General features: G+C 48.6%; 1 protein-coding gene across 2 annotated transcripts in view; it reads right to left on the reverse strand.

Annotated features, from left to right (window-relative positions):
• Window positions 1-23,736, reverse strand: part of Bcor (BCL6 corepressor) — a 120,978-nt gene that overhangs the window by 68,161 nt on the left and 29,081 nt on the right. Inside the window, exon 1 of one of the 2 annotated variants that reach the window (XM_051177940.1) lies at window positions 21,757-21,921. The exons of the other annotated variant lie outside the window; for it this stretch is intronic. The gene's annotated coding sequence lies outside the window, so the exon portion shown is untranslated. Of the gene's footprint in view, window positions 1-21,756; window positions 21,922-23,736 lie in introns of those variants that run through there. 2 annotated transcript variants of the gene reach the window in all.

Genomic DNA, 23,736 nt, shown 5'->3' on the forward strand with positions numbered 1-23,736 from the left:
AGGACCACATAAAAGTCAGGTGTAGTCATACACACTTATGACCCCAGCACCCGGAAGATGGAGACAGGAGGAGCCTTGGGGCTTGCTGGCTAACTACTCTAGTTGCTGAGTCAGTGAACTCCAGGTTCCATGCGAGGCCCTAGCTCAAAAAATAAAATAAAAATAAATAAATAAAATGGCAACAAGGCAGTGGTGGCCCACACCTTTAATCCCAGAACTTGTGAGGCAGAGGCAGGCGGATCTGAGTTCAATCAATGCCAGCCTGGTCTACAGAGCTAGTTCTAGCACTACACAGAAAAACCCTGTCTTGAAATTCCAATAAACAAACAAACAAATCAATAGTAGCTGGGGGCTGGGTATGGTGACACTTGGGAGACAGAAGTAGGCAAATAAATTTTTTAGAGTTCCAGAGCAGCTTGGTCGCCGGGCAGTGGTGGTGCACGCCTTTGATTCCAGCACTCAGGAGGAAAAGGAAGATGGATCTCTGAGTTCTAGGTCTACAGAGAGTTCTAGGACAGGCTCCAAAGCTACACAGAGAAACCCTGTTTTGCCCCCCCCCCCACCCTGAAAGAGAAGCATAGTTTACACAGCAAGTTTCAGGTCAGCCAGAGCAACATCTTAAAAATAAATAAAAATAAAATATATAAATAAAACATAAATTAATAAATGTAAGGCTGGGCGTAGTGGGTACGTGGTAAGACCCTGTCTCAAACAAACAAACAAAAAGTAAAATGTAGAGATGGGTAGAGGAAGCTGTCCAATGCCTCACACACACATACCAACAACACACATACACATTTATTTCTGTCTTGCTCTTGTGCCTTCTATTTGGTTGAGGATGGATCTAAGGGCCACATTTTACCTCTAAGCTCCACTTCAGATTCTGGAGGCACAGGCATTCCTATTCTGATCTTTTGTTGTTGTCTCTTTTTTTCCATTGGTTCTGTTTTGTTGATTGAATTTTTGTTTGTTTTGGAAACAGGTTCTCAAGTAGCCCAGGCTGGTTTCGAACTTCTGAGTCTCCTGACTGCATCTGTATCGTGTGTGTGCACCATCACACCTGGTTTATGTGGTGCTAGGGTTCAAATCTTCAGGCTCTGCCAGGCAACTGGCCTACCAACTGAGTCACTTTCCTGTTCAGCCATTAGTCTGCTTTCTCCACAAGCTTGTCCCAGCCCTCTGCAGGCCTCTAAGAGCAAACCCTAAACCCAAACTGAGACCATTATTTGACATCCTTGGGCAGTCCAGGCAACCATGAAAACGGTGTTCTTGTATGTGGAGCCTCTATCTCAGAGAGCCTGTGAAATCACCAAGACCCAACTATTTGTGAAATGCTAACTTGAAGCCCTCATTTTGCATTGGAAGAAACAGGGCTGGTTAGCTATTGGAGTGTGTGCATCCAGGGTCTACCTGGTTTTTGTCACCCAGCTGCTAGGCCTCAGATACACCTAGCTCTAGCTACTGATGTTCCTTAGCGTGCTATCCCTGGTCCCCTCAAGACAGTTAGTCTTGACTTTAGCAGGGATGGGCAATATAGGTCTATGCTTTTCAATTTTACATTACTTGAATGCAGGATCAGGCAGATGCGTTTTGATGTCTCCTCCTCACTTCCATGTCTACATCCCCCAGCCACAGGGGTGGCTCCATGAGCTGGGACTTCGTAAGAACCTACTTCCTCTCATGCCCGAAGGACAACAGAAGCCACCACATAGGGTGTCAACTGGCTTGTGGTCATGCTGGCTATTCTTAGCAGCCTTCGGTCACCATCCTGAGAATTCAAAGTCGCCTGTCACTAGGGCTTAGCTCTTTCCCCGCCAGGGCAGGGGAGTTTTCTATTTCTAGGCACAGAAGTCAGAGTACAGAGTGACAAGGAACGTGCTCATTTAGGAAGCCCAAGCTTTTGGGGCACAGCCCAGCAACATACTTAGCCTGTTGCTACCCACCACTGCCCCAGGCCTGACTGACAGGCCAGACTGTTTGGAAAACATGTTCTGGTTTAGCAGAGAGGCATGGCATGGTGGGAGCTCTGGCCACAGCACAGCAGTTATCACGTCTGACCTCATTCCTGGGACCTGAGGCAACTCTGAAGTCTGCACGTCTTGAACACTTAATCTTCCTTTAAAGATACCCACCATGAGTCGAGGAGCAACACTGAACAAGGGGTGTGGGCATTGGTAATCACTGGCTGGGTCCTCTCCTCAGAACCCCCAGTGATGGCCCCTTCTGGATGAAACCTTGTCACCCATTGTGGAGAGAATATGGTGCGTGGCCTGCCATCAAGCTGCACCGATAGGGGTGCTCTAGAGACAGCACTGTGGGAGGCATGAAGACAGAGTGGGGGCTCGCCCCAGCCAGCTGAGCATGTTGCAGAAGGAAGGTTTCTGCTGGTCTGCTAGCGAAGCCTAATGGAGTTCCCACATAGGAGCCATGTGGAGCCCGACTGCCCTCCCTACAGAAGTGGATCCTATCCAGGATGGGCTTTCGTCTGCTTTGCTGTTGGTGGTGCCACCAAAGTTATTTCCCTCAGCTGCACCCTGAGCATCTAGAAGTGGGACATTCGATGCCCCCGCTCCATGCTGTTTGTTTCCTCCTTTCTCATTTCTCTTGGGGTGGCTGTGTCTGCAAACCGTATTTGCCCTTGATTTGTCTGGCTCCAGGAGGGCCAGAGCAAAACCTGGGAGGGGATGGAGGCTGGGATGGAGGACAATGTGTGTGTGTGTGTCTGGGGGGGGGTGTTAAACATGGATGTGAGAGGATCGGAAACGGTACCTGTAATTACTCACTGACATCACAGTTTTGCCCACCAGGTAATGGAGGAAGGAGGATGATGGCAAGTTCAAGGCCAGCTAGCTCAGCATAAAGTCAGGTTTTGAGAAACAATAGAAAAGCCACCTCACTCCCCAAATCAGTGGTTCCTCCAATCTGCAGCAGGAGAAAGTCAGGTTCAAGATCAAAATCCCTTGTCTTGTAGCAGGGACACAGTAAGGAGGAGCTGGAAAAAATGACTCAGCAGTAGTTGAGAGCAGCTCTTCCAGAGGACTCGTGTACCTTTCATTCTAGCATCCACATTAGAAAGCTCACAAACAGGTGTAACTCCAGATACCGGGGTCAGATGCATTCTAGTCTTTGAGGGTAACCCCACAAACATATATATGCTCACAGATACACATAATTAAAAAATAAAATCTTGGCAGGGCGTGGTGGCACATGCTTTTAATCCCAGCACTCCATTGCCAGAGGCAGGAAGATATCTGGGTTCAAAGCTAGCCTGGTCTACATAGACTCCAGAGCAGCCAGTCTCAAAAATAGAGAGACTTAGTCTCAAAAAATAAAATATTCAAATGAGCAGCTGCAGAATGGGGAAGGGCAGGGCCCTTGAAGTAGGTTCTGATGGGAAAATCCTTCACAATCCTCAGGGAGAGGCCAGAGAGATGGATCAGCCAGTAAAAGTGTCTGCTGACCAAGCCTGGTAGAATCCCCAGGACCCATGATGGCAGGAGAGAACTGAATCCCACAGGAGCATCATGCCCACATTTGCCCACATCTCCCACACAGTGCGAGCAGGCGTGTACAGACAGACAGACAGACAGACACACACACACACACACACACAGAGAGAGAGAGAGAGAGAGAGAGAGAGAGAGAGAGAGAGAGAGAGAGAGAGGAAGGGAGGGAGGGAGAGGGAGAGAGAGGGAGAGAGAATAATTTAAAAATAAACGAACAGAATTCCCAATAGGGCCCCCTGAAATTCAGAACATAGTCCACCTAAGGAAAGATGAAGGGGGGGCAGGGAAAGACAGCCTGCTGTGTGCCCAGCAATGACATCTTAGGGGCAACAGCCACTTCAGCTGCTGAGAAAGGAGAAATTGAAAATGCAGGATGTAAGGCCTAGTTGGACTTCTTTCTCTCTAACCTCCAGGTGAGCAGATGATAGATTAGCAGTAACGGTTATATAGAAGCTGGCCTGTCACACACCACACCATCCAAGATGAGATACTGGGTCACCGTCAAACACAAGCATGGCTTCTTGACAAAGACTCCTACCAAGGTGGGGAGAGGAGTATGTGTTCATGTTAATGTTTTGGTACCTCAGAATGTGACCTTATTTGAAAGCATGGCCCTTACAGGGGTGATGAAGCTAAAATGCTGTCACAAGGCTAGACCCTAACCCACTGTGACTGCTCCCTTCTAGGAAGAGGAAGGTGGGATGCAAACACACCGAGAGGGAAGACCATGTGAGGGCACAATGAAGGTAGCCAGCCATCTCCAAACCAAGGGAGAAAACTTCACAAAAAGCCAACCCCACTGACACCATGATCTGACTTGCAGACCACAGAATCGTTGGTCATATCACCAGCACCCAGGTACCCTGTGGATGGAATTCTAAGCAGACTAATCCAAGGTACACCTATAACACCTCCCCAGAATTTGGACCTGCCTAACACTTGATCCGAAATGATACTGGGTGACTTAAAAGGTGACACCTTAAGAGGCTTTCCTGTAGCTTTTTACTCTGTCCCATGGGGCAGTTCTGAGACTGCCACATAAGCAGAGCCAGTCTCATATACTAGAGGACAGGGAGTCACTGAAAAGAGCAGGGCAGTTCCTTTCCGCGGATGACAATGGGCACCAAATGCCAGACGCTTCTGCAGGCCATCTTGAACTGTACTGGCAATGACTCCAGCTCTGTGAGTTAGCCTTGTTATCCAGAAGAGGAACAGACCAGACAACCACGGTTGTGGGGATGTGGCTGTGCCTTTGTTTTCTGTTGCCACAGATCAGGGAATACGTTAAAGAGTAGAAGCAAAGTTAGGCATGCCCAGTAGGCAGACAGATGAATCTCTGAGTTCAAGGCCAACCCAGTCTTCAAAATGAATTCTAGGCTAGACAAGCCTACACAGTGAAATACAATCTTGTGGGGGGGGTAGATATAATTATTTAAGTGTCCAAGGTAGTTGAGTTACCATGTGGCTGCTAAGAACCAAATCCTGATCCTCTGGAAGAGTACTTAACCACTAACCCATCTCTCCAGCATTCCCTGCAAGCTCCATTTCTTTTTTCTTTCTTTTTTTTGGGGGGGTGGTGGTGGGGAGGTGGTTTGAGTCAAGGCTTCTCTATGTGTAGAAATGGCTGTCCTGGAACTAGCTCTGTAGGCCAGGCTAGCCTGGAAAACTCACAGAGATCCACCTGCCCCTATCTCCCGAGTGCTGGGATCAAAGGCGTGCGCCACAAAGTCCAACTCTCAAGCCCCGTTTCTTCCTCTGATAATCAGCAGCTGCCAATGAAAGTCAGATTTCCAGATATCTATAAATCAAACACCGTCTCGGGAGCTAGGGGATAGCTCAGTGGTAGAGCAATTGCTTGTGGTATACACAAAGCTCTCAATCCAATCCCCAGCACGGCAGCAACAGCAACCAAATACCCTCTGGATGCACAGCTGGGAGCCAGTGGGTAAAAGCCTTTATTTGTTTACTAATTTCATTTACGCTACTTGCTACATGGTAAACACCATTGAAGTATGAGATGTATAGCTAATGCAGTCCTTTATGTAACTTTCATGAATGTATGGTCAAAATAGGGTACAGCCATTACCTTATTTTATAGGTGACAGAAATGAAGCTTAAAAGCCAGGCACAGTGGCTCATACCTATAATCCCACCAGTCAGGAGTCTGGGGCAGGAGGGTCATAAATTCAAAGCCACGACTGTCAGGGTGGTACACACATTTAATCCCAACACTCAGGAGTCTAAGGCAAATGGTCTCTGTGTGTGGAGGCCAGCCTGGTCTACATATCAAGCTCCAGGCTGGCCAAAGCTACATAGTGAGACCCTGTCTCAAAAGGTCAAAGTCAGCCTGAGAGATATAAAACTTGATCAAGGCCACCAATCAAAACAGTTTCTCAAAAACGAAGACAGAGAGGCCCTGAGATTTAGTAGCTGTCCTGAGGTCACAGAGCTAGTGGAGTCTATCTAACACACAGTGTTTCCTCTAGCCTATATACGATGCTAAGGGAGAGTTCTTAAATTCAGTACCCACTCTCAGTCTCTTAGCTTCTCCTTCCAGAAGACAAGCGTAAGGAGCTAGGCTAGATCCCCAGAATAAACACACACACACACACACACACACACACACACACACACACACACACACAGCAACCATTTCCAACCGTAAGGGCTGTGTACCATGAAGTACAAGGAATACACACTATGAGGGTGGAGGTTAAACTTCCACATTCCTGTAAGCTCTGAACAAGGAAGGGTGCTGGCGTAGCAGCTGGAGGAAAGGAAGGTAGAATGTCTGGGAGAGCAGTCTCCTCAGAGCACCAAACAGGCTCTTTTCTGCGCCTTTCGCGGAGGTCAATGGGCCCTTCACAAAATGCGAGGACCATAATGGCTTCTCCCTCTGCTGTCCTGCCTTTCAGGGTACATTTCTGCCCACTCTGGCACTGCAGGGAGCCCCAGCTCTGTCTCCATGCTGCCTCAGGTGAGACCTGTAGAACCCCTTCCTCCCTGGGACCTGCCCCCAGAGGTTCCTCAGTGTCATCAATCCTGGGGTTGGGAAAACCAAAGCTGGAGTGAGGCGGAAGAGCTATGGCCAAGCTATTCTCTAGTAGTTACCCTATTACAAGTGGGTCCTGGGTGTCTGACATGTCTGGAGTCTTCATTCCAAGCCAAAGGGCTGCCAGTTGAGATTAGGCATAGGGGGGAGGGGTGATATTGGGGTCACAGGGAACCAAGAGAGGCTTTGTGGATCTGACTACCCTCTTTGGGGAACGTAAGGTGTTCAGCATCATGGTGTCCTACTGCTGCCTTGAACTCTATTCAAAATGACTAGAGATGGCCAGGGACCCCGAAGTATTGGGGTGTCACATGGTCCTGACTTTGCTGTGAGCTCCGAGGCCTCAGATCAAAAGGAGTCCTGCCAGCCTATGAGTTGACTTACTTCACTGCCTGCCTGACAGCTCACCACACTGCTTCCAGACACTCCTGAGTGTTAACGCCACAGTCTTTCACCATGAGGTAGGGGATAGACCTTCAAACCTAGCTGGGCTTCTAAGTGCTTTCAATGGACCAGAGGTGACACTAAATAATGACTAAGTCAGAAATAGCCACTTGATTCATTCCTGGCTTTCTTGCAGCCCCCATGCCCCAATATCACTAAGAAGTCAACTCTCAATGGGCATGGTAGCTAGCACACACCTTTAAACCCAACATTTGGGAGGCAGAGGTGGGTAGATCTCTATGAGTTCAAGGCCAGCCTGGTCTACAGACTGAGTTCCAGGACAGGCTTCAAAGCTACAGAGAAACCCTGTCTCAAAAAAAATCAAAACCAAAACCAAATCCAAAACAAACAAACAAACAAAAAACACTTAAGTGATGTTCTGGGGAAATTAGTTGCCCAGAATTAGCGATCCAAATAGATCTGCAGTGTGATTCCCAGAAAAGGGAGGCCCAGAGAAGTATGTAAGTCATCACATCCCTGGTGAGTGAGCCGAGGTCCCAGCCTGTCTCTGGATCTGAATAAGGGCCCCTAACTTTTCCCCACTCCAGTGAAGAAAATATTCTTTTCAGACTCTACTAGCTTTCCAAAGCTGGCCAAGTGTCAAGGCCAGAGTTGCCTGTACAAAAGTTGCCTGTGTCAAAGATAGAGTTCCAGGTTCCACCCCAGGCCTACTGAGTCAGAATTTTCAGGCGCAGGGCCAGAACTCTGCATTCTTACCTGGCACCCCAAGCAACCCCCAGGCCATTGGTGTGTGAGCCAGCCAGTGGGCCCTTCTACTCAGCCAGAAGGGATGAGAAAGCCACTCATGGATATGCTCATCACATTAAATGGAAATCTTTTCTTTTTCTCTTTTCTCTCCCCCTTCCCCTTGCTTTTTGAGATGGAATCTCACTATGTTATCCAAGCTGGCCCAAGAACGAATAACTGATTCAACAAGTGTATATGGACACAAATGACAAAATGTACTTGTCCAGACCCTGGGAATTCTTTTTTACTCTTACACAACTAGGAGACAAAACTTTTGGTATTTTGTTTTAGTTTATGTGTATGAGTGTTTTGCTTTCCCCTACATCTGTGTACATATGCATGCAGTGCCTTTGGAGGCCAGAAGAGGGTGTTTAATCCCCTGGAACTAGAGTTATAGACAGCTGTGGGTGCTGAGAATCGAACCCAGATCCTTTGGAAGAGTAGCCAGTGCTCTAACTGCTAGACCATCTCTCCAGCCTGTTTTGTTTTGGGGGTTTAGGGGGATTGTTATGTTTTTGTTATTGCTAAGTAGTGGAGGCTGGCCTCTACTTATAATGCTCCTCTTTCCATCTCCCAAGTGATGGGATTGTTTTGTGCCCCCATGACTAGCTAAGAGACAGAATTGGCTTTAAGACTTCCATTGGCTCTGGGGCCGGTGACTTCTAAAACTGTCCAATACTTAAGAAACTGAGGCAGGAGGATTTGGGCCTTGTCTCTGCTTCTCCCTCTGTCAGAAAGCCACAAACAAACACATAAACAAAACAAAACAAGCAAACCACACAACGGAACTAAAGCAGGAGCTTAGATATGAGGCCCTTTCTGAACAATGCAGTGGTCAGCTTTATGGCTGGGACAATCAGCACCAAGATAACAGACAGAACCTGACAGAACAGTGGTTGCTAGAAGGTTGGGAGGGGCTACCTGCAGAAGGTAACACCTGGAGTTAGAAATTAGGGTGAGCAGAAACAGGAGTAGGGGCAGTCAGATCTCTGTGAGACTGAGGACAGCTTGAAGTTCCAGGCCAGCCTAGGGGACATGGTGAAGCCCACACATACACCATTTCAACAAATAAAACAATGGAAGTGAGGCTGAGTAGGACTAACACTCCAATGGAGCTCTGGGTGGACTGTCACCAAGAAAGCAGCAGCTAGCAGAGGCCTGGAGTGCACAGCGAGGTTGTATTGTCTTGTGGATATGAACTGGGGACAACAGTATTGGAATGGGGCAGGACCAGGCCATGGAGGGATTAACTACATCTGGCTTGTTTGCTTGCTTGTTTGCTTGCTTGCTTCCTGTCTTTCTTTTTTTCTCTCAAGACAAGTTCTCACTCTGTAGCTAAAACTAGCCTTGTTCCCCAGAGCATCGGGAGAGTATTTCCCTATGACAGTCATAGAAAACTTCTGGGAGGATGGGGTTTGGGGAAGTGGATGTTGGATGTCTTCTGACTCTAGATCCCAGAGTGGCCTGGAACTGACTCTAAACCAGGCTGGCCTCGAACACACATAGATCTACCTGCCTCTGCCTCTGCCTCCCATGTGCTGGGAATAAGGCATATGTCACCACTGCCCGGCAATGGCTCAGGATTTTAAGAAAGAAAAATAAAAGACCCTCACCCCCACCCCGGAACACCATATTACTCTTTATTCCAGGCTAGCCTGGTATTCACTGTGTAGCTCAGGCTGACCTTGAAATCACAGTCCTGAATGCTAGCTAGGATTACAGATCCACAACACCAAGCTCAGGCCTGCTCTGGGACACTTCAGCTTTATCTATAAATGTTGAATATACAGCTAAGGGCATAACTCAAGTGGTAGAAAGTTTATAAACAAGGCCCTGAGTTCAATCCTCAGTTCCACAAAGAAACAACAAAAGCTGACAGAACCTATAGCCCAGGCCACACAGCAGAGATGTAGATGCTACAGGGCATGTACACACGACATTCACCGCTCGTTATTAGTAATGGCTCCAAAGCAAAACTGTCTAGATGTCCACCAACAGTGAAACAGTAAGTAAATGTGTACTCATACAGAGGAATATTATACAGTAAGGAGAATGGACATTACACATATGTGCAGATCTCACGGACGTGATTCAGAGGAAAAGAAGACAGTCACTCCTGTGCATTTTATTTCTACAAAGGAACAAATCAGGGGAGGCTAAGTGATGCTATCAGAAACCAGGACAGGGTGGTAGTGTGCCTCCAAGGTGAGAATGCTTGCCTAGTGTTTGTGAGGAAGGCTGAGGTGCCTAGTTGGAGGCCTGAGGAGGGCTTGGTGGTGCTGGCCCTTGTGACTCCTGATGTGGGTGCCAGCTACGTGGGTACCAGCTTCGTGAGTACGCTGATAACTGGCTATATGCTAATGGTGCATGAAGTTTTCTGCACAGCTATTGTGTTTCACTGAAAATAATGACTCTCCCAGTCCTGTCCTCATCGTCTAATAGGGAAAGGAGGCTGAAGGCATAGGAGGATCTCTGGGAAAGAACTACAAAAAGATTTACACTGGGGGTGGATGCGCATAAAAGTGGGCGATTCTAACAACGCTAAGTTCAAGGTGAACCCAATGAAATCAAACTGTGGTTGCCAGCGAGCTCAAAGTTCAAGTTGCAGTTGTGTGGGTGCACAACATGTTCCATCGTGATGGTGGCTGGTTTGGAAGAAGTCCCACGTCCACTTCTAGGGTAGGTTTCCCCACAGAATGCCAATCACTTCACATGACTTTGAAGACAGGAATGTGAACACCCAAATTAGAGATGGTCCCCATCCAAACAGGGACCGAGTAGCAGCCATGCCTATCCCAGAACCCCACTTTCCCTGCTTACAAGAGGAAAACTTAAGAGTCCTTTTCACCAGGTGGATTCCTCAGATTGCAATCACTCCAGGCTTCGGTGATTAGATTCCATTAGCTGTGGGAATCAATTGAACAGTGACCTTTCCTAAAGAGAAGCGCCAGCTTCCAGAGCTTTGGCTGGCTGCAGAACCCAGGAGGAATTCACTGAAGGGAGGCAAATGAAGACACAATCACTTTCCAAAAACATGAAAGGGTCCTTCCACTACTCGGGGGCAGCAAGAGCCTACTCAGGGTAGGTGCAAGGAGCTGCAAAGAGCAGCTGCAATCTCTCATCTCCACCCTGGGTCCTGGGCAGCCACAGAGAACAGCTAAAGGACCAGTTGGCAGCAGAGCATCAAACAGATTAGTGCTATTCCAAGACATGCACAGAGGACGGCAGGGACAATTACTGGCCCTGGGGTCTACTCTGGTGTCCCCCCCCCCCCCGCCCTGCTCTCTACATGAGAAGTCCAGGAGTTAGGGTAGGTCTCCCTCAAGACATGCTTCTCTCTCAGCATAGGCAAGACCTGTGGCCTGAATTCCCAGGTTTCCTGAGGTTGGCAACAATGATCCATAAGCCACCTCAGGGATGCTGATGTGTAATTATCATATGGGTTTATTTAAATTTAATCTAAAACACAAGATCCCACCAAAGGTGGTTTTATCATTTGATATATGTATTTGTATATATAAATGTCATAGCTAGAGACACACAGTTTTGGTTTGAGCCATCTGTTTCAGATTGGGCTACTCCCCACCCAATCCACCGCCCTGAACTCCCTCCCTATCAGCATTCTGGTGACTCTATAACTCATTCCCTAGACATGGGGCCTACCTCCCTAACCACTGATATCAGATCACAGAACTCCTTGTGGCCAATGGGATGTAAGCAAAAGTAACAGTGGCAAGTTCTGAGTAAGACTTAAGAGCCACTGTGTTCTCATTCTGTGCTCTTATAATATTGCCATGCCCCGGCTGGCCCACTCATCCATGGAGGATGAAAGACACAGAGAGCTAAGCTGGTCTCAGATCGTACTTACTCAAGCCTTTGTTCATCAACCAAACCCATGTGACCAACAGATATGTCCACAAAATTAAGTGCTTACCTGTGCTTTGGGTGATTTCTAACACACCATTATTTCAGCAAGAGCTACTGATACACCACCTAACCATATTCCAATGAACTCTCTACCTTCTAAAACAATATATTGTCTCTCTCTACTCCTTTACCCTTCTTAATTTTTCCTTAATTTGTCACAACTTACAATATTCTCTTTTTTGTCCAGGACTTACTCTTCTTTTGTAGTAAAATGAAATTTTATGTTAAGCACCCAAAGCATTGGTAGGAGGATAGCAGGCATTAAATAATTTTGTACAGATACAGATATAAGCTATGATCTCTCCAGATGTGGCAGTGCATGTCTATAATATCAACATTCGGGAGACCAGGGCAGGAGAATATCAAAGAATTCTAGGCCAATCTAGAATAGCAAGTTCAAGACTAACCCAAACCATAACAAATAGTGAGACTGTTGGAGAAAGACACACACATGCACACACACATGTATGCACACACAAACACACACAGAGATAGATTGACTTATGGGTACATCATACATTGTTTATATTAGCATTCAACTTCTAGTCTCAAGTGACTCTCCTGCTTCAGTCTCTCCAGTATTTCAGACAGGTACATGCCACCTCACCCAGCTAAAACAAAACATTTCTAAGAAAAAAAATTCAGGAAGTGCTGATAAAATTCTGTACCTCATGTCAGGGGCTGTCTTCAACCTTCGGGGTGTTACCTTCGTGTTACTGGAGTGTTGGGAGGGACTTCCAAAGGATTTAGGTGGCTTCCAAGGGCTATCAGAACGTTTGACTCTGGCACTGCGCCTGAATCACATGTTAATTAAATCATATGGCAGAAACACCACAATGTCAAGAGCAGATATTATAGCCTTCAAAGCCTAACATTAAGTGAGGTGTTTTCTAGTACAGAGCAAAGTATACCTTTAAACAAACTCCTTTGTCTTTCCTCGGGCTCTCAAGACATCTACAATTCAACATACCCTATGAGAGTACATCCTGGACAGTTGTATCTGGTGCAGGGTGGTCCCCACACAATTCTCTAACTTACAGGACAGCAGGAGGTTCATGGAGTCATACCTGCTTCCTCCATCTGACCCTCAACTTTTTTTGTTTGTTTCTGAGACAGAGTCTCACTATATAGCCCTGGCTGTCCTGGAACTTTCTATGTAGACCAGGCTGGCCTCAAACTCACAGAGATCCATCTACCTCAGCTCCTGAGTGCTGGATTAAAGGTATGTGCCACCACAACCTTAGGTATCTCACTGGGACAGAAGAACTGGCTTCCTTTTTGTTTTTTTGTTTTTTTTTTTTTGTTGTTGTTGTTGTTGTTGTTTTGTTTTATTTTTTTGGTTTTTCTAAACAGGGCTTCTCTGTAGCTTTGGAGGCTGTCCTAGACCTGGCTCTGCAGTCCAGGCTGGCTTCAAAATCACAGAGATCCGCCTGCCTCTGCCTCCTGAGTGCTGGGATTAAAGGTGTGCATCACCAATGGCAGGTTAGAACTGGCTTTCTCTATGTAACAGCAGGTTCTGTCCTCTAAGATGGTTCTATCAGCCTGGCAACTGCTGGCCAGACCACTGAATGGTGGGAGTCACATGACATTCCCCCCTGTCATCTCCCCCACTTCTAGTACTGGGAGAAAACCCAGGACTTAATACAAACTAAGTATAAGATACCACTAAGCCACAACTCCTACCACCCAAATGTCACTATTAAAAAAAAAAAAAATATATATATATATATATATATATATATATATATATATATATATATAGTTCCATGTATCCCAAACTGGCCTCAAACTCATATGTACCCTCCAACTCTAGAGTGTTATTACTATGCCTACTTTCTTTTTACTATATTTTATATTTATTTACTTATGGGGGAGAATGCAATGGTACCAGTTGTCAGGGTATGCATATAGAGGTCAAAGCACAAATTGCAGGTGCCAGTCTCTTCTGCCAGATGAGTTCCAGGGATAGAAGCCAAGTGTTCAAACCCGCTGAACCATCTCACTAGCCCTATGCCTGTTTAATATGTAGTGCTAGGGATAGAACTTGGGGTATCATGCATGTTAGATAACCACTCAACACCCAATCCTCTATGTCTTAAATAGGAATGGTGAGCTTTGAGGGCTTGGCCAATTGGTTATTGTCTCAACACTGACCTGACGATTTGAAGAAAAAAAAAAAGTATGCTGGAAACTATTTGAGGGTATCACAGGCAAGTAACACCTCCTATCTCTTGCCGTTAACCGTCGAACACCCAAGGCTGTTAACTCAGAGACAAATGGCTTTTGCACAAGCACCACAGCAAGGTTGAACCCAACCAGATGTGTGTGTCTCCCCAACTCCCAATGAGCACTTTCTGAGTGCCAGGTACTATTTTAAATGTTATGCCCAACAACTAATTTAATCTCAACATTACGAAATGGGCCATGTTGATACTTTCCATTACAAGGCTGAGCAGAGAGTAACCCAGGCTGAGATTAACTACCTAGTCACACAGCTAGGTGGAGGCAGCTTTTGAACCCTAGCAATCTGGCTCCCCCAAACTAACTTCTACATGATCTTTACTGTTTAAATATATTTACATTTATTTATAATGTTCATGTGTGACTATGAAGGTCATAGGACAATTTCTAAGAGGTGGCTCTCCCTTTTTACCATCTGGGTTCTGACAATCAAACTCAGGCTGTCTTGCTGAGCAGCAAGTTCCTTTCCCTCCTGAGACATCTTGATGGCCCCTTTTTTGTTGTTAGTGGTGGTGTCTTTACTTATTTATTCATGTATTTCTTTATATGAGTGCTCTGTCTTTGTGCCACCAAAAGGAATCAAATCCTATTACATGTGGTTGCTGGGAATTGAACTCAGGACCTTTGGAAGAACATTCAGTGCTTTTAACTGCTGAGCCATCTCTCCAGTCCCTATTGTTTGTTTGTTTTGTTTTGTTTTTGAGATAGGGTCTAATGCCATACAGGCTGACCAAGGACCCACTAGGTCCTTGAACTACTGATTCTTCTGTGTCTGCCTCCCAGGTGCTAAATTGTAAACATTCATCACATTGCCTGTTGTTTTGGTTTCTTGTTGTTGAGACAAGGTCTCAGTCTGTAACCCAGACTGAGCCTGAACTCATAGTGATCCTCCTGCCAAAGCTTTGAGAACGCTGGGATTGTAGGCATGAACCACCACACTGGGCTCTAGAAGTAAGGATGAGAGACAAGAAATTGCTGCATCTATGAGGGTAATAAATTCCTCAGTAACAGTTTAGGATAATGTTAAGTTAATTCAGACCTCTGAAAGGTATTTGAATTCTTTGCAATATGCATATCAAATAAATAGTGTGCTTTTGAAAATGTGCCTTCCAATATGAGTGCTCATGGCACTGGTCTGCAGGTTTGGGCTTTTTCAAGGTAAAATTATTTTTACAATCCTCTTTTTCTCAGGACAAATTTTTAAAATGTTTTTCCTTTCTAATTATCCTGAAAAGTGTTAAGCAGGTAATCCCAGCATTCAGTAGGTGGAGACAGGAGGATCAGGAGTTCAAAGCCAACGTCAGCAACATGAGAGCAACTGACCCTGTCTCAAAACAAATACTGCCTCCCTCCTAAAAAAAAAAAGATTTTTTTGTGCAGGTTTTACCCCTAATATCTGCAACCAACAGGATCTGGTTGTCTGGTTGGAGTCTTGGGGAAGAAAGCACAGGACACCAGCCCCAAGTTCCCATTTGGCAGACAGGGCTGAAGGTGTTTGTGGCAGGCAATCCATCTGCATGTAAGTGGAGTGTGGGTAAAAACACACCATCATCCCACTTTAGCTTAAAAAATGCATTCTCAGAGCTGGGAGAAAACTCAGTGGGTGAAGTAGTTGTTGCACAAGAATGAGGCCTGGAGTCTGGATCTATAACACCCACATATAAGCTGAATGTGTCTGTCATCTTGTATTTGTGACTTAGGAGGCTGAGGCAGAAAGATTTAGAGTTCAAAAACAATCTAGGTAATATATGGAGGTCCTGCCTCAAAAAAAAAAAAAAAAAAAAAACTGTAAAAATGTCTGAGGCTATAGCTCAGTGCTAAGGAACTTTCCTAAAGTGCATGAGTTCGATCCCTGGTATTAGGTCAGGTGGGGAAGAGAAAAAAAACTCCTAGCTAGGGGTGGTGACATAAATCTACATCAGACCCAGCTACACAAGCCGAAGTAAGATAATTGTTTGAGTCCCTCTCCCTCCCAGAAACTCTGGGCATCACAAGCCACTGTGAAAAAACACACACACGAATTGGTCATAGTGGCAAACACCTGTAATCCTAAGACTCAGAAGACTCAGCAGGAATTAAAAAATACCTGGGCTACATACAGAATTTGAGGCCAGGTTGTACTATATGCTAAGACCACATGTCTGTCTGTCTGTCTGTCTCTCTCTCTCTCTCTCTCTCTCTCTCTCTCTCTCTCTCTCTCTCTCTCTCTCTCACACACACACACACACACACACACACAGTAAAAACACAGGCTTTTTTTCTTAGCTTTTGAATGAGAGGAAGCAGGTCCCTGGAAACCTTGGCTATTCCTCCTGTTCCCCTTACAGGAGCCATCAGCATAGTAAAGATTGGCGAATAAATGACTGAACTGCTCTTACTCACTACCCATGGAGAACCATGTGACTTGACACTCAGCCCACCCACCCCCACCTCCTATTTCTATGCATAGTGAACTTCTGCTCCCCAACAGACCATGATCAATCTTCTGTGCAGAATATAAGTCACCAAGTGTTCACAACTGTCCCAGTCCTGAAGCTAACAGTCAGGGAACTCAGGCTATATCCCCAGCCCCCAGGCCATCTGAGGATCCTGCTATTGGACAACTCATTCACCCTCTTGGGAAGCTCTCACAGATGCCTCGAATTATCTACCTAAACCTTACCGGCTGCAGAGTGCCGGTAAGGCTTCCTGGAACTTAAGCTAGCTTGGGGGAAGGGTGGCCAAATTTGGGGGCAATGAGGTCTGAGTAGTGGGCTGGAGAGGGCACACTGCCAGCACTGGATGGCCCAGAGCCAAGAAGTCTGACTGAACTTGGGCCAACCCTGTTGGCCCACAGACTCAGTAAGCTAACTGCTCCTGCGCTCCTTGCCTCTTTGTTCCCAGGTAGTGTTGAGGAATGTGCTTTGAAGGTTCCAGCGTGTTTCGCCGGTGCTTAGGGAAACCAAGAGCAAAGGCTGGGCCCAGGCCAGGTGGCTTGAAGGAGGGCACCTGTGATCACACTGAAACACCCCAAGGGGCAAGTGAAATCCAGGGGGCACAGAGGGAGTGTGCCCAGGAGAGGGGGGTGTATTTAAGCCAGTTCGAATTCTCTGCTGGCAGACTCCCCTCACAATTCGAAACCTTGGAGAGTCCCAGCTTTGTTTTGTTAAGGGAGTCGGTATTCCCTTATCAAGTTGCAGAGGTGGGGGGGGGGGAAGTTGGGGGTTGGTGTGTAAGCTACTCTTTTCTGTTGGTCCAGGGCAACAGAGCAGACTAGTCCTGACTTGAAAAGCTGCCTTCTTGATTTGCATAGAAAACTCTGGCCTGCCCACCCGCCCCCCAGGGGAAATAAAGTCAGGTAGGCTTTCCAAGGAAGGGGAAGTGAAGGGCACATGTGACCTCTGCCACCATCTAGACTGAACAATCTGGAAGGCCCTGGAGCTTGGCCCCAGCGGGGTTCAGTTCAAATTGGAAGTAGAGGGGTTCTTTGAACAGGCTCTGGTGGCCTTAACTCCCTTCCGGAATCCAGCTTAAGGCTAAGGGTGAAAGTGGTGCTCTGGAAGAAGTTGACTTCCTTCTCCTGAGACTCAGAAGCTCATCCACTGTCTACCTTTGTTCTCCTGCACATAGAAGGAAGGAGTCCCTGCTGGGTCATTTGAGGATTCTAGCTCTTGTGGCCCCAGATGCCCAACGTATTTTCCCCCCCAGACTGGGTTTCTCTGTATTGCTTTGGAGCCTGTCCTGGAACTCACTCTGTAGAGCAGGCTGGCCTTGAACTCAGAGATCCGCCTGCCTCTGCCTCCCAAGTGCTGGGACTAAAGGCGTGCACCACCACCATCTAGTTCCAACGTATTGCTTTGCATACAGCAAGTGCTTACTAGTGGATAAAATATTAGGCCAAGAAGAACACCTTTTTCCCAACCAGAGGTCCCTTTAGCCCTCTGTTTACATATGCTTGGGACTTGAATTCTAGTCTTACTTTGTCACACTGACCCAATGTTTTCACCCTCAGAACCAATTTCTCCCACTGAATTAACCAGGCCTTAAAGTCCCAAGCAAGGCCTTTCCACATCTCCCCCCACCTTTGTTTCCAGGCAGTGTCTTCACCCCCAGCTCTGATCATCTGGGTCCCACTTAGTGGAGCCTGGGGGATTGGCTGCATGTTCTCTTATCCCTCCATGCTCAGTGGACCTTTACCATACACACAGTCCTTGGGCTCTTTGACACATCTGTTCCTTTCCGTCTTCACCGCCATTAATACAGTTCCAGCTCCTGACTACATAGGCCCGTAGCACATGAGCAATGACTCCAAAGCCACAAGGGCGCTTGGGTCATTTTTTTTTTTTTTCTGCAGCCAGCATTGTCTAGAGCCTCCCTCTTGCTTCCAGATGATGGCATAGGCTTTGGTTTACGGACCTGTGGTCTCTTGATTTTCCCCTTCGTTCCCATTCCTTCTTAATTCAGGGTTGGCATTGATGTGTCCTCTGAAGCTCTGCTTAGGGTAAACAAAGTGATCAGAGGGGTCCCTTTCTTCCCACTCTCAGAAAGTCACTTTCCCTGCTTAAGTAATGACTGCCTTTTCCTCCCAGCTTCCTCTCAGCCTACGTATATTTAGTGTAAGCTGCCCTGGGTAGAGTTTAATTAGGTACCAACTCACCCAGGGGCAAAAACCAAGGACCCCTCTCAGGTTGAACAAATGGGATCCAGGCCTGTTGTAGGAGCCTGTAGCCAGCCTCCCCTGGTTGGTAAGTGACTATGGGCCAGCAGGTAGAGGGCTGTCCATTCTCAGCTAATGATCGCCTTAGGCATCAAGTGATGGAAAATCCAGGCAGGCTGGCAAGCTGCAGGGCGCAGCCAGGGACAATTGTATGGACCAGTTTAACATGGCTGCAGGGAGGGATGGCAGAAGGAATGCTGTGTGTGTGTGTGTGTGTGTGTGTGTGTGTGTGTGTGTGTGTTCTCTCCCTAGCCTTCCTGCTACCTTTTCCTAGCTTATGCTCTTTCCTTCCATTTTCTCTTCTGTTTCTAGCCCACTCGAGTTGAAATTAGAAAGGTCTTTGAATTCATTTATTTGTTTTAATAAAGACAGCATTTTAAGTAGCATATTTGCAGCAATTGAGTGTTACACTAAACACCAAGCCAGCTAAATGTGTTAGAGGGAAATGAAAAGTCAGTTTACAAGAAACATATAATTAACACGTTCTTTGACTTTCTCTAAGCCTTTGTCTGGCACAGGACAAGACAGAAGAGCCATAATCAACTTTAATAAAATGAAAGATTGTATCCAGGCAAAAGGGGACAAGAAAGTTTAGAGCGGGGGAAACAAAGGCTGAAGACAGGATTTGGGAAATCAGAATAAATACATCTTGTGTTTCTTTAAATTTAGTCAACAGCCATTTTCTCTTTCCCAATAGGAAGGCTCTAGTTTGGACTGTACCTGTGAACAGTCGCAGAAACACAGACCTGGAGTGGGGAGTAGGGGGTGGAACAAGGCACCAAAGGAAATGTATGGGAGTTTCAGTAGGCTGATAAATCCAGGCTAATGGAAATTAATATTGCACAACAGGGGAGTCTTCACGTGGCCCGACTTCCAATACACTGTACCCCTCCTCACCCCTTGGAGAAAGTGAAATAAGACATTAGACTTTCAATAATCTCATATGGTGATGATCAATCGAAACCCAAAGGAGAAGGCCAATTTATAGAAATTGTATCTGCTCCACTGGGCGGCTGGAACCAGGGAGCTGAAAAGAACACTGTGGTCGCCTTTGATGTGTGAAGTTGCTCCCAAATGACAAACGCCAAAAAGCACTGCCGGTACACATGGGGTCTTTTCAAAGAATGAGGGTGCTCCACAGAGGCCTGCCTTGGCCGCTTACTGTGGGGACCTGCCTAAAGGGAAAGCACATGGTTAAGCCACATCAAAGCTATTTATTTCTATTATCTGTTGGTTATTTTAAGTTGGAGTTGCCATCTTTCTTATTTGTTTTATCGCCACTGAAGTTTATTTACTGAATTAACTTTTAATGGACCCTCGACTTTGTTCTTCAGAGTTAGCTTCTAATACTTGGGCCTTTTTAGCTAGGCCCCCTCCAGGCTTTGTGATCAGCTTGCCTTTGTGACCCTAGGCCCCCATCCCCTCCACCCCAATCCTGGACCTGAAGAGCTCAGCCTCTGTTAACTCCTTGACTGCTGGTGTCTTTTTTGTGTAGCTACTAATCACCTCCTTTTGATCACTGCCAAGTTCTCAGGTTGAAGGAAGGAAAAAAGACCTCTTGACCATTCTGACTGGCTTTCCACATGAGCCTGAAAATGTCGACAAATTTGAAACATCTGCCGGGCTGCTTTGGTCTGATTGCTAAAATATGCCGACCTCAAGCCCCTTCCCCCGCCCTTTTTAATCTGTTTCATATTCACAAATTAAGCATTTAGTCTGGGTAATAAATCAGGGCGGTTTACGAGGCTCACACGAGACAAACAAGCGAGAAGGGCGCAACACAAGCCCTTGGAAGCGGTGCTGCCAGTGTCGGGAACTCCACGCACTGGAACGTCTAGGGCAGTCTTGGTGCGCCCCGAAAAGCCTCCCGCACCCATTCTCTGGCGGGTCGGGGGCCGGGCAAGGTGGAGGGGACAGATGAACAGTACTAACCTAGGCTCACACTTCTGGAACCATCCGCGAGAAGCTGGTGGACCTGGCCTGTCCCAGCTCTATGCAACTCGGCGCCCTTACCCTATCAGGAAGCTGCTGCTGCTGGCAAAGGCGAACACCTCACCCCCCACACACACCCACACCCTGTGGTGGACCCATTAAGTCTCTCCCGACAGAGAAGGCTGGATTCCCCTCCCCCACCCTCTCCTATCCGGCTGGGCTCAGCCTTTGAGGATTCCAAGCCTACACTAACCAAGGAAGCAAGAGTCCCGTCATGGCCACTCGTGACTGCCACCAAGCCTGGGCATCACCCTCTCTGGGCCCCGACCTTTCCCCGCTCCCTCCTCCCAGGTTTCGAACCTAAGTAGCCACAAAGCTACTTTCAGATTCAAACGCGAAACGGATAGCGCCTTTTGAGTGGATCCAGGCTTTACAGAGGAGTTGGGAACAGGACCAAAGACACAAATCGGACCCGTTCCCGCTGCAGAAACCCCAGCCCCGGCTTTAGTGCCACGCAAACTCGGGGGGGGGGACTCTTATTTGTGCCTTTCTCGCCCTCCCCGGGTCAACCGTGAGAAGTGGACCTGGACCAGGGTTTTCGGGACGGTCCCAGCCAAAGACCTTGAGAGACCTCCCTCGAAGAGTGGCTCTGGGGTCACCTCGGCTGGGCCTTTTGTCGCCCGGCTATATACTCAAGTTCCCTAACGACTGGTGTTCTCGATGCTATCACGGGACGCAGCGGGGCGGGAAACCGGGGATCCTGAATGTTCAGCCCACCCCGAACCCAGGGAGAGGGTATAGGAACAATTCCCCCAACCCGCAACACAGCACAAACGTCGCCCTTCCTCTTTCCCTAGCACACATTCCAACTGCGAAAGCCATTACCGCCGGCGTGCGAGAGACTTTTAAAATATTTACAGCCCGCTCTCCGCACGGTAGCCTGATCCATCTTGTGGGCGCGGAGGCGGGGCGTTCAGGCGGGGGAACGGAGCCCGGGTGGGGGGCGCTAGCTGCTTCTCTCCACCCGCGGCCCCCGGATCTCCTCGATGCTCCCATTTCGTAACCCCAGGCTGCAGAAGCGATCCGAACCTGTGCGCAGCGCCCCCGGGGGCCCTGGCCCAGCCGGAGAGGGCGGGGGACAGAGTCCGGGAGAAGAGAGGGAGGGGAGGCTGATTTAGAGGTTCTCGCCGGGAAGCGAGCAAGGCACAGACCTGAGAGCCGCCGCGCAGTGAAATCCGAGGAGCTCTCTTGGCGAGGAGGGGCTGTCAGAGGCCATTTATCTCTCGCCAGAGTGGAGGCTCGGCTCCCACACCGCCCGCGAGTAACAATGGCAGCGAGCAGCAGCTCTGCACGCGCTTCAGTGCATGAATGGATTGCGGAAGATGCCTGCGCTCCTCTCCGCTCCGCTCCCGCGGCTCCTCGAGCGCCCCTCCCCGCCCGCCGCCCCCGCCCCCGCCCCCGCCCCCGCCTCCGCCCCCGCCGCCTCGCTCAGCCCCTGGGAGCGCCTCGCGTCTCGGGGCTCGCAAGTTGGGCCCAACGGCGTGGTCCTTCTCTCTCAGCCCGCGCCTCCCCCCAACGCCTGCTCCCCCCAAGCCGTTCCCAGGGCCTTGGCACCTCGCCATTGATTGTCATTAGGGGCTGAAACTTGACACTAGCCTTCCCAGCCTCCCCGATGCAGACACCCCCGCCGGTTCGCTCCCTCTCTCCTGGCCCTGGCAGCTCCCGGCAAGTTTACTTTCAAGGAGTTGGACCATGTTTCCGCCGCAGAGGCCGACCGCATGCGGGCCGGGGAAAGGGGGTGTGTGGGGAGGAGGGAGTCGGGGCTCCGAAGGGTGTCACCCGCCCTGAGGCCTAGGGTGTTCCCAGGTGTTCGCTGGCTTGCAGCCCAGTCACCACTCCCAGCCCGCTGATCCACAGCGGGTCCTAGCATCTGGCACGTGCGCATGCACTCTGGGTATTCGGACCCCAGCCCACACATCCCACTAACTTTCCGATAGGCAGCAGAACGGCGTGCCCAAATTCTTCACGGCGACTAACAGTCTCCCGAGTGTTGTAAGAGGGGCCGTATACGGCAAGGTCAGCCGCAGAAGTGTGCCCCTTCGACTCTGCCTAGGAGGTCTAATAAAAGCCCTTCGCCAGCTTGGCCTGGGTAGGAACGAAGCAGACCCTAGCCCTCCAGGGTTCCTGTCTCATAGTCCTGCAAATAGTTTCTAAAGACTGGGGAACTCTCTAGAAGTGGATACACACAGCGACCTTAAGGCAGTGACTGACCAGTAGACCACGGGAAGAGCCAGGTATCGGGAAGCCAGCAAAGGCGCACTCGGGGAGGCCGAGCGCGACCCGTAGACCCAGGAGACTGGTGAGGACGGGCGAGAAACTGGCAGTGAGACAAAGCCAGGGGAGAACGCCAGGAAGGCTCAGCCGCAGACCCGGAAACACAGGCAGCAGCAGCCGCCCCAGCCCAGCGCGGAGGCGTGCGCAGCCAGGCCCTGCCTGGCACATCTCCATTCATGTGCCTAGTGACAACCGTGCACCCTGACTCCATGAGGGCCCTGCTGCTAGAGTTGGTCCGGGGTAGGGCAGGTGTGTTTGGGACTTCCCAGCAGAGGAGGGGTCCCTGGGGCGGTCTTCATAGCCCCTCTGGTGTCCACCCTTCCCTGAGCTTGGGACAAAAGTGGTAGGTTAATAATAGTGCAGCACTTTTTTCAAAGGTGGGGCACGGCCTCAAGAGTGCCTGCCACTGGGCTCCCCTGTAGCGGAACCATTAGGGCACACTACCTACTTTGACTTTTCAGCAATTAGGAACCAAGCTGGACTTTCCTTAACCACTAGCCCGGTAATGCAATTCAAGTAAAGACCTGGGGTTAGGTACCAAGGCCACAGCCATCATACTGTGCCAATGGGCACCTAGCAGCCTCTGCTACCGCCAGCTCTGCTGCACTGGTACTGGCTGGCTGCAAAACAGCCTCTCCTCCCTCAAATGAAGCCCCAGGCTTTCCCACTGCTGTTGACTTTAGGCATACACACTCCCTGAACCCACACACTGAAATACTCACACATGGTTGTTCTAACCCTTCCTATCTCCCTGCTTCTGCTTGTCCGCTCAAAACCTGACTGCCTAGCCTAGTTGATGGCTGTCATGGATGGCCAAGTAGAGGCTACTGAGGAGTGGAGGACAAGGCCTTTAAAGA

The sequence above is a fragment of the Phodopus roborovskii genome, unplaced genomic scaffold (genome assembly GCF_943737965.1).
Source record: "Phodopus roborovskii unplaced genomic scaffold, PHOROB, whole genome shotgun sequence".
In the NCBI taxonomy this organism is placed as follows: Eukaryota; Metazoa; Chordata; class Mammalia; order Rodentia; family Cricetidae; genus Phodopus; species Phodopus roborovskii.